This window comes from Sycon ciliatum, chromosome 10, assembly GCF_964019385.1.
Source record: "Sycon ciliatum chromosome 10, ocSycCili1.1, whole genome shotgun sequence".
Taxonomy (NCBI): Eukaryota; Metazoa; Porifera; class Calcarea; order Leucosolenida; family Sycettidae; genus Sycon; species Sycon ciliatum.
In genome coordinates, this window is record NC_088652.1 from 5820434 (window position 1) to 5831045 (window position 10612).

Below are 10612 nucleotides of genomic sequence, written 5' to 3' on the forward strand. Positions count from 1 at the left end.
GAAGACTCGCACTTCTCACATACAGCTCTGGGCCAGTGATATTTCGTAGGAGTTGATGCAAGACACATGCTCCCTAGGAAAGTGGTCCTCACATTTTCCTGAGTACAAAATTCCAATACTATACATAGGAATTTGGTAACACTAGCTGGGTCAGATAAGGGCCGAGGAAACCAGAGAGAAGTGCCCCGAACACTTTCTCAATATTCATACCATCCACGTCACTAGTACCACTACTGTTATGCACATGTTTATAAAACAATCCATAACCACAGTGAACGGATATACTGATTATGCATACGAAATTTAGAGAGAAGTGCTACCAAAAAGAAACATAGTGTGAATAAAATTCTAGCGACTTTTGAATCATAAAAATAAGCAAAAAAAATACACCTGCTGCAAGTTTATAACGAACGAGCTGCAATTTTCTGCTATGCAATGGATTTACTGACAGGGATTAAATGCACAGGTGGGATATATAATGTCAATGGTAATTCTTCCGGTGATAAAGATATTGAGATTCGGTTACGAATCACCGTCAACATACATGTATAGCAAATTACTTCAAAGACCTCGCTCCGAACGGTTTAGCACTGAACTTACTTGTGAAAGTTACAAATGATATCCATACTGATGCGTGACATCAGGACACAAGAGCTGCAATAAATATTTGAGAGTATATCAGTGATAAATGCATGCGCTACTGGAGTTAGAGGCAGAGAGATATGAAGAAAAAACTCAGAAAGACTGCAACATATCGCGTGCTTGCCATGAAAAAGTATACCATGATACAGTTTTGTGCAAAGAGAAAAAAGGCCCTATAAGTTACTAGTTATAATTAACTGTCCGCCAAGGTAACGAGTTAATAATTATAACATCAGATAGTGAGACAGCACGGCACAAGACTGACAAGTATATTGAGACATTTAACGACATGACACTGATCTGACACTTCACCTGGCTTTATATTATCTCTGTACCTTTGTGGACTGTTAGTCATAGCTAGTATTTTAAAGGTCCTTTTTCGCTTTACATATTACTATTGGCTCAACAACAGAGTTAAATGCTACTGTATCATTTGCATTTCGTTGAGGATATGTATCAGTCGGTCAAAATTGTGAAAAACATTTGGCGTTATTGGATGCTGACATAAAAATGCTGTTCTTCTGTGGCCGGTCCCCCTTCCTCTGCACGCCCAGCTCCGCATCCGGCACGAAGAACATCATTCTCGCGCAAATCCACACAGCCATATGCATCATTCCTAGCCAGGATCCAGCTCTCGTACGCCTCATTGGTTTCCATACTAGTGCGCGTGTTCTGAACCAAATCAAGTTCATCATCATGGGAAACAGATTGAGTTCTTACGTCCAGTTGGCAGGTAGTCAGCACTGAAAGAGGAAAACATAATATTGTCAGAACGATGGATACGTGGATGAGATACCAACTATGAACTTTGTGTCACCTTTCGGTAATGCAAATAGAGTTGCATGTTTTCACTCCCGTTGTACGGTTAACCTCAACTTTCTGAAAATCATGCACACTTCCGATTGTATAAGTGTGTAAGATGAAGGGCAGGTCTATAGTGCTAAATATGGACTTCTGGGGGTGTGATTGAGTTCTACAAGCACACATGATGCCCAGTTGCCAGCGGTAAACAATATATCAGCACACGAAGCACAGAAGCCATATAATGTTTTCGACTAGGCCTTTCATTCCATTACTCTTCAGGTCGAATACAATGATGATTGACAAGGTAGTAAGCAAGTACTTATACCCGGCACTTTTGGCGGGCAGAGCATTGACAAAAATAGCACCTGAAAAATAGCGCTAGTGGCACCCACTCTCACTTTACCATTCAAGCGAGTGCGCGCAACAAATCCCACCTTGCTGTGCTGGAGGCAATGTACATTGCCAAGCTGAAGCCTGAACTGTGCGTGCAAAAGAAGTATGCGCGAAAGTTGTCACTGTTTTGACATTGTAGTACCGTTGTCCCCACTGTTGTCTGATACTGGTAATATTCATTGTCTCACTGTGTACTTGGCGCCACTAGCGCTGTCTTTAAAGTGCTATTTGGTCTATGCTCTGACCGCTAAATATGCTGTTGGCGCCACTAGCGCTATTTTTCAAGTGCTATTACAAATAATAATATGGCTTCTGTTCTTCGTGTGCGTATTTGCTTTCCTCCAACCAAAAATCTATTTAAGCGATATATCGCGAGACATTATTTTCATGATCGATGATGTATATAAAGTTTATGATGGTATCTGCCCATGATGCACAATGCACTGAGGCCTGTAGGAATGCATGTATTATTTTTCCACACAGGAATTTCGAGTTAGAGAGGCCAGACTGAAGCGGTAACGTTATCATTTTTCGATGGTAAAGTATTTCTAAGAAACGTGTCCAGAACATCACTCTTGGAATTGTAAGATGAATGCCGTAGTACCATTTGGTAAAGTTTTGAAACCTCTGAATGTATCAATTTCGCTCTTTTCCAGAAAAGAAGGAAAAGGAACCCTATTACTATTCAGAAGCTTCAAATCTGGACTTTACGTACCAGGATCAGGTTTCGCGGGTGTCAACTTTAATTTCCATAGCAGGAAAACCGTCGCAGCCAGCACCAGCAGTCCTGCGCCAGACCCTCCCGCAATTATCACTGCAGATTTGGAGCCGCTTGCGCTAGCTTGGTAGCCACTGGTTGCGTCGACTTGATCAGTTGTTGGTGCTATGAAAAAAGGGAAAACATCACCAAGAACAGATTCTGGACAACATATAATCTAATAAGTATTTTTGGTGCGAGGAACCATATCGTTTTCTGGTGAAATGTAGATGTAGGTGACCAACATTTTCTTTACATACAGTGACTATTCTAGTACCTTTTTAGTAGCCAGATTCCCCTAACGGAAATACCGAAAATACAGTTCCACCGAACATAACGTGTTATAGAGTAACCATAAAATCCAATCTGTTACAGGTAGAATCATAAAGAGAAGTTAACTCAATTGATATATGAGAACAGCAAGACGTATGAAGGAGGAGAATCGGTAACGTTTTTGGGTTTTGAACGATTCGAACGAAACATTCCACCATCTATTGAGGGGTTAAATTCATGCCAACTCGAGGCTACACATGTGCAACAAATGTGCCAACCTTGATGCAACGTGGTGATGCGAGTGGAGGTCGATTGAGCACTGTCTCCATAGGCATTGCTTACATAGGTGGTGACATTATAGGTCATGCCTGGAGCCAGGCCAATCAAGGTAACATTTTCAGACGCGTTGCACACTGGTATCGATGTCATATTCCCAGATATATCATTTGCAGGCCTTCCGTACACACAATACTGGAGTATGGGAAGGTTTTTGCCTTCTGTTCGGCCTATAAAGACAGTGATGGAAGTACTTGAGAGGACGTAATTGTCAGGCGATGTTGGCGCTAATAAAAACATATTCAGATCACGTATGTATCAGTAAATTGTTCATACGTACATAGTATTTGCGGTCTGCATTAAAAAGGCCTGTTAATATTCCAATGCATATTTGTGGAGAAGGAAATCTCCCATGGGATAATTGAGAAGAAATGTTTTTTTCATTTCTTAACTTCTTCCCTTTGATCACTGCACCATCAACCAAATGAATTGGGCACACGGGTAACTAATCCCTAACCTGATTCAGCAATGCTTGACCTGAGAATCATGCAATTGACATATGAACGTCATTTGGGGAAAGAGACCATGCAAAAAGGAATGTGCGAGGTACAACACGAATCTCACAAAATTCTTCACCCCTGTTCGTGGTCGGTGTTTGATGTAATGATATCCCTTACCTTTAGGCACTGTTCCAATGCTGACTACAAGGGACATGCTACTATTGTGTCCGATCGTAGTTTTGAAGAATGCTCTGACCCTGTACAAAGTATTGGTTTCCAGGCCCGACAACACGATTGACTCGTTATTGTTACAAACTACAGTTGGCTTAGCCACAGTGTCATTTTTGTCGTACACAAAGCAGAATTCTGGTACCCAATCTCGTAGTATCTGTGGCTGCAATATGCGTGCATATATTCCAGTGTCCGTTGAGTTGACAGCTATGCCTGAGGGCGCTATAAAGCAGAGAACACAGTGAAGCACGCACATAATACAGTGAAGCACGCACAGAATGCCACTGAACAATACATCTACATGTACATACATGTTTTTTTCCCTTTGCGAATGATACCTTTATAACAGCGTGTATCTGGCCGTGCTGCGGAGACCTCAGGCGGCAGATCCATCAACGCCCCATCATTGATTTCTTGATTTTAATTTCACGGATCCTCCAGAGGCAGACAGATGCATATCGAAGGGAGTCTCCTAACTAAATATGGAAAATGAGAAAGTATGTTCATAGGGGAGAAGAGGTAGAAGACTAGAATATAGAGTACAAAAGAGCACACCACCGGGACTCGAACCAGGGGCCTTGCTATTCGCGAGCAATGCTCTAACCAACTGAGCTACAGTATGACTCTTATCCACAGTGATGGTAAATCTATCCGTCTTCGATCAATTCGTATCTGGCTTGCATCATGCTGGCAACTCGGACCTATCAAGAGGGCCCTGGGCCAATGGCTTGATATCATGGGGAGCGCATCAAACTATGTCCACTGCGAGCAAATACAAATTGCAATTTCAAATTTGGACTTCACGAAGAATTTCAAAGTTGCTAGCAAATTAGAGGCCACATGCCACGTACTGCTCTTTTCTCTCCGAAACTCAACACTTGCAAGTCAGATATGAAAGAAAAAAAATCATCAGTGAAAAATTCTCCGTGAAGTCCACATTTGAAATTGCAATTTGTATTTGCTCGCAGTGGACATAGTTTGATGCGCTCCCCATGATATCAAGCGAATGGCGGAGGGCCCTCTTGATTGGTGTCAGTTTCCAGCATAATGCAAACCAGATATGAATTGATCGAAGAAGGTTAGATTTACCATCACTATGGATAAGAGGCATTCTGTAGCTCAGTTGGTTAGGCCATTGCTCGCGAATAGCAAGGCCCCTGCTTGGAGTCCCGGTGGTGTGACTGATGATTTTTTCTTTCTTTCATATCTGGCTTGCAAGTGTTGAGCTTCGGAGAGAAAAGCAGTGCGTGGCACGTGGTCTCTAATTTGCTAACAACTTTGAAATTCTCCGTGAAGTCCAAATTTGAAATTGCAATTTGTATTTTCCCGCAGTGGACATAGTTTGATGCGCTCCCCAGGATATCAAGCGAATGTCCCAGGGCCCTTATGATTGGTGGGAGTTGCCAGCATAATGCAAGCCAGATATGAATTGATCGCAGACGGATAGATTTACCATCACTGTGGATAAGAGTCATACTGGAGCTCGGTTGGCTAGAGCATTGCTTGCGAATAGCAAGGCCCCTGGTTCAAGTCCCGGTGGTGTGACTGATGATTTTTTCTTTCTTTCATACCTGGCTTGCAAGTGTTGAGTTTCGGCGAGAAAAATACAGTACGTGGCATGTGGCCTCTATTTTCCTAAAAACTTTGAAATTCTCCGGTAAGTACAAATTTTATAAAAGCTTTAAAGAGAACAAATTCTGCTGTCATCGCCACACTACAACAAAGTCATGAAGGTTTACCAAAATCGATTTTCTTGTCACAATCATCAGTGGAAAGCCGTGACTGAAGAATAACCATGTCAAATCAATAATTTATATACATTCAATAATGTGTTACAAGAACAAAACAAAGTGCTAAAAATAGAATGAGGGAAGGTGAGACAATAGAAGTAAAGTGGGAGCAAAGTGCAACAGGGGTGAGGAACTAATTGCGACGCCAGAACTGTGTAGTGAGACAAACAATCATGTTGTGCACGTACGAAAACAATCTTAACGCGACTACATGTTTCTTCTGATTTTTATTTCCATTGCTATCAGGTTCGGCCTCATTTCCTCTGTGCTGCGCTGACGAGTCCACAAAGGACGAAACAGTTCTGTCCGCAGTTTGAGTATTCCGCTCCTGCTCTTGTAGCTGTTGAGCACTCTTGCGTAGGGTAGTGCCTTTGCTGTTTGCGTTATGCAGAGCTCACTGACTTGTCAGTTTGAGCACTCTGGCAAGGTACGTTTGGACCTGATTGGAAATTTTTATTTCCATTGCTATCAGGTTCGGCCTCATTTCCTCTGTGCTGCGCTGACGAGTCCACAAAGGACGAAACAGTTCTGTCCGCAGGTTGAGTGTTTCTTCTGCTTACAAAGATCAGGATTATGCAAACGAATACAAACAGCCTCCAGTACTTTCAACTGACTAGCGTACCGTGCACGACAGAGAACAGAAAAACTAAAATCATCATACACCTGCAGACACTTAGGGTGAGACAACAGACGAAGAAAAACGGCAGACTTCTTACGATCATAATCACCATCCGATTCCTCGTCTCTACCAACCGCAACCTCGTCCCCCGTCTCATCTTCCAACTCTTCCTCAGTGTCGTTCTCCGTGTCATTCTCCTCATCACCACCGATCGGTCCCAGGCTCGCTTCACTTTGCTGAACCTCTGTTCGTTGACTCCTTCTTTGATCTTGATGGTAATTTGTTACTATTGCTGTTGTTGTCATTGTTGTTGTTCCTGTTGTTGCTAAATCTTCTGTTCCCAGTGTCTACACCGGTGAGGAATCGGATGGTGATTGTGATCGTAAGAAGTCTGCCGTTTTTCTTCATCTGTTGTCTCACCCTAAGTGTCTGCAGGTGTATGATGATTTTAGTTTTTCTGTTCTTTGTCGTGCACGGTACTCTAGTCAGTTGAAAGTACTTGAGGCTGTTTGTATTCGTTTGCATAAGCCTGATCTTTGTAAGCAGAAGAAACATGTACTTGCGTTAAGATTGTTTTCGTAGGTGCACAGCATGATTGTTTGTCTCACTACACAGTTCTAGCGTTGCAATTCGTTCCTCACCCCCTGTTGCACTTAGCTCTCACTTTACTTTTATTGTCTCACCTTCCCTCATTCTATTTTTAGCACTTTGTTTTGTCTTGTAACACATTATTGAATGTATATAAATTATTGATTTGGCTTGGTTATTCTTCAGTCACGGCTTTCCACTGATGATTGTGACAAGAAAATCGATTTTGGTAAACCTTCATGACTTCGTTGTAGTGTGGCGATGACAGCATAACTTGTTCTCTTTATAGCTATTGTAAAATTGTTGTCTCCGCGTCGATTATTTAAGTACAAATTTGAAATTATTATTATTATTATTTGCGTCCCACCCGCCTGTGTGGATTCACAGGAAGTGTGAGTTTCGAAGTCTGAAGAAAACTTTGAACGGTCTCTGCTGGGACGACGACTACACCATAGCTCAGTGGTTAGAGCATCGTTGGCTACAAGCGTTGGTCGCTGGTTCGAGTCCTGGTGGTGACAGTCAATTTTTTCTTCAGACTTTTCCCGTTTGTCTCTTTCCCTCAAACCAGTTAATATTATTATTTTTATTACACCTTCCAGTGGCTAAAGATGAATCAGTGCCAGTATACATGAGGTACCTGGCGGATAATGCCCGAAGGAAATTGAGCCAATGCTCAGCTCTGTTCCTGGTGACCACACAGCAACTACAACTTGCCAGTGATTGGCAACAGTGATACTACCTGTACATGCATCGTAGTAGTGCAAGTCATACAAGAATATAAAAAATTATTTTCATTAAGGACAAATTGGAGGCGTATCCAATTTTTGAAAGAAAATGTGTCCGCACCGACGCAATCCACACAGTGAAGTAAGCCGATTTGCCGAACGTTTTCGTTCTCTTCGAATCATGGGTAAGTACAGGGAATAATGGAAAAATGCAAAATAAAGCAATTTATAGAGCTACCGCAAAAGCATAGATCGAGAACCTCACGCTATACGTGTGGAAAAAAATAATTCAGCAGAACAGGTCAAATGACGAGGATACAGATGACGACGAGGCGGATGAGGGCGAGGATACAGGTGACGACGAGGCGGGTGATGACGAGGCGGTGGATGACGACGAGACGGATGACGATGAGACGGCTGGTGGTGATGGTGATAAAACGGACGAGGAGGAGTTAGGTGGCAGGGAAGGTGATGGAGCTGATTAGGGTGAAATTCGTAAGAAAACAGCTGTGTACTTGCATTTGTTATCTCGTCCCGATTGTTTGAGTGTGTATGATGATTCCCACTTCTCTGTTCTGTGTCGTGCTCGTTATGTCCAGCAGTTGAAGGTCCTTGAAGCTGTTTGTATTCTTACGCATAAGCCCGATTCGTGTAAGCAAGAAGAACATGTTTTAGCACTTAGGTTATTCTCGTGAGTTTGCACCCCGCGTTTATGAGTTGTTTCTGCACTGTTCATGCCCATTTGTCACACTTACTCTTTATCTAAGTTCTCACTTTTTGTAATACTTACCACAAGTTTCCCGTCATGTGTCACACTTCTTTGGATTTTTAACCTTTGTTTTTCCCTTGATCACTTTAGTTCCGTATTTCCACTAATGATCGGAGCTTGAAAATCGATTTTGGAAACACACAAAACAAAACCTTGAACAAATTGTCATGTTGTGTGGTGATGTCTGCGGCATTCATACTTTTCATAGCTATTATTAAACTTTCATCTCCACGTAGATTATTTGTATTTAATATTTCACGGTTCGCGTGAGACTCGGCCAAAGGCCCAGTTTTCCGCATCCGCAAGAACGCCACCACCCTCTTGGATCAGGCAGCCAGGCATAGTGGGATGGTCTAAGACCATGATTGAGAAACAGAGGGTAGCAGGTTCAAGTCCTGCTTGGAAGCGGAAGGATTTTTTCCAGCCGTGCTGCGACCCACAGTTAATTGGGAACTCGTGGCCTGGCACGAGGGAAACATGGATGCAGTGAATGGGATTTCGGTCTTTGACCACTTTGTGGTAGGTCTGATCTACTCACCTACCACCGCTTAGGAGCTGCATCTGTGCCTTGATCCAAATGACTAAAACACAAAGACAACATCAGTGGGGAGAAGCACTCCTGACACTTTCACGAGGATTAGCGCCAAACAACTGACGAGACAAAACATTTTCCTTCTGAACACATAGTTCAGGAGACAAATTACGGATTAACGACAAGCCACTGTGGTGTCTGCAACGCCGCATGAGGTGGTGTTAGAAGGTGATGATGGATCCATACGACGCCGCCATCTGGACACCGTACGACCAGCACCGAGCAACCTTGAACCATCGGCCGATTCAGCGGCTACCCCTACGCCCGACACATCGGCTGACCACACTACAGACCAGACCATTTGCAGGCCTGCCAGTTCCCAAGACTCCCGGCCTACACCCCCATTGTCTGCATCCAGTACGATATGGAAGTCGACACGTACTCAAAAGCCCAGAACTGTTATGGATCTGTGAGCTCTCTAAAGAGGGGGAGAGATGTGAGCGCTGTGGGTTTCCCAGATTAGTTGTTTCTTATTTTGTCGAAGTCATTTGGTGTTATAATATTATTACTCTGTTCTGGTGTACTACCATGCCAATGCTTGAAATGCATGCACGAACTGATCTGAGTCGAGCTGCCCGCGGATGTTGATTTGGGGCGAAGCTTCTTGAGGACTTTGAGTAGAGAGAGCGTTCGGCTCAAGCTTATCCGACTTCCACTTTGTTTTACCTGTATTCTCGTGTTACCTGTGAATCCCTTGTTACCATAACTGTATTGCTGGAACAAGTGTGTATGTGTGTGTGTGTGACCTCGGCTGGGAGACAGTAATAAAGGTAACTGCTGAATGAAAGAGACACATTGCTTTAAAAAAAGTCACGATAGCACAGCAACAATTCTGTAGTGGCATTATTGTGCTGGTTCCTGGTTCTGGGGTTGGCTGGAGAAACGCGATGCAGTGGCAATACAGCAAGTAGCTGAGGAGGACGAGTAATGAAATGCAATTTGTACATGCACGAGAGAGCAGCAACAGTCCGGCGGACAGCCAAACTGGGGAGAATTGCACCAGGGCCAATGATGCGCAGTGCGCGGCGTTGAACATTATCCAGACGTTGGATGTGGCTGGCTGGCGCGCCCATCCACACAAGGGGGCATACTCCATCAGGGGCCTCACGAATGCCTTGTAGACAGTCGTTCGGCCAGCTGGCGTTAAAATGTGGCCCGCTCGTCGGAGAAAGCCGAGGCGCTGCTGGGCGTGGATGGTCACGGTCCTGAGGTGACTAGCGAAGGACAATTTGGAGTCAAATCGAACACCAAGCAGTGATATGCTGGTTTCCTCCGGTACAGGGGTACCACCAAACAGGATTTGGGGCAGGTCTTGGTCGGTGCGTCGGAGGGTAGCAGTCATAGCCTGTGACTTGATGGGCTCGAAAGACACTTTCCATTGGCAACCTCACTCATGCAGGCGGTTTGTGGATACCTGCAAGGAGTGTGCGGCGTCCCGAGGGCACTGAGCTGAGGATACTAGACTGTATAGTGTCGTATCGTCCGCGTAGGCCTCAAGCTGAGCATTGCCATTAACAACATCGGCAGCGTCATTCACGTATATTAGAAACAGCGTAGGGCCCAAAATACTGCCTTGGGGCACCCCTGCAGAGATTGGTTAGAGAGAAGAAATCTGACCGCCGACTAAGCACTGGAGTGAACGGCCGTCAAGAT

The 10612-nt window shown here is 44.0% G+C and overlaps 1 long non-coding RNA gene across 2 annotated transcripts in view; it reads right to left on the minus strand.

Annotated features, from left to right (window-relative positions):
- Positions 1 to 218: 218 nt before the first annotated feature.
- LOC135825820 (uncharacterized) overlaps positions 219 to 10612 on the minus strand; it is a 58695-nt gene continuing 48301 nt past the window's right edge. For both annotated transcript variants that reach the window (XR_010555148.1, XR_010555149.1), the window contains 3 exons: positions 3148 to 4098; positions 2555 to 2722; positions 219 to 1385 (listed from right to left, as the gene is read on the minus strand). This is a non-coding gene — a long non-coding RNA (uncharacterized LOC135825820). The remainder of the gene's footprint in view (positions 1386 to 2554; positions 2723 to 3147; positions 4099 to 10612) is intronic.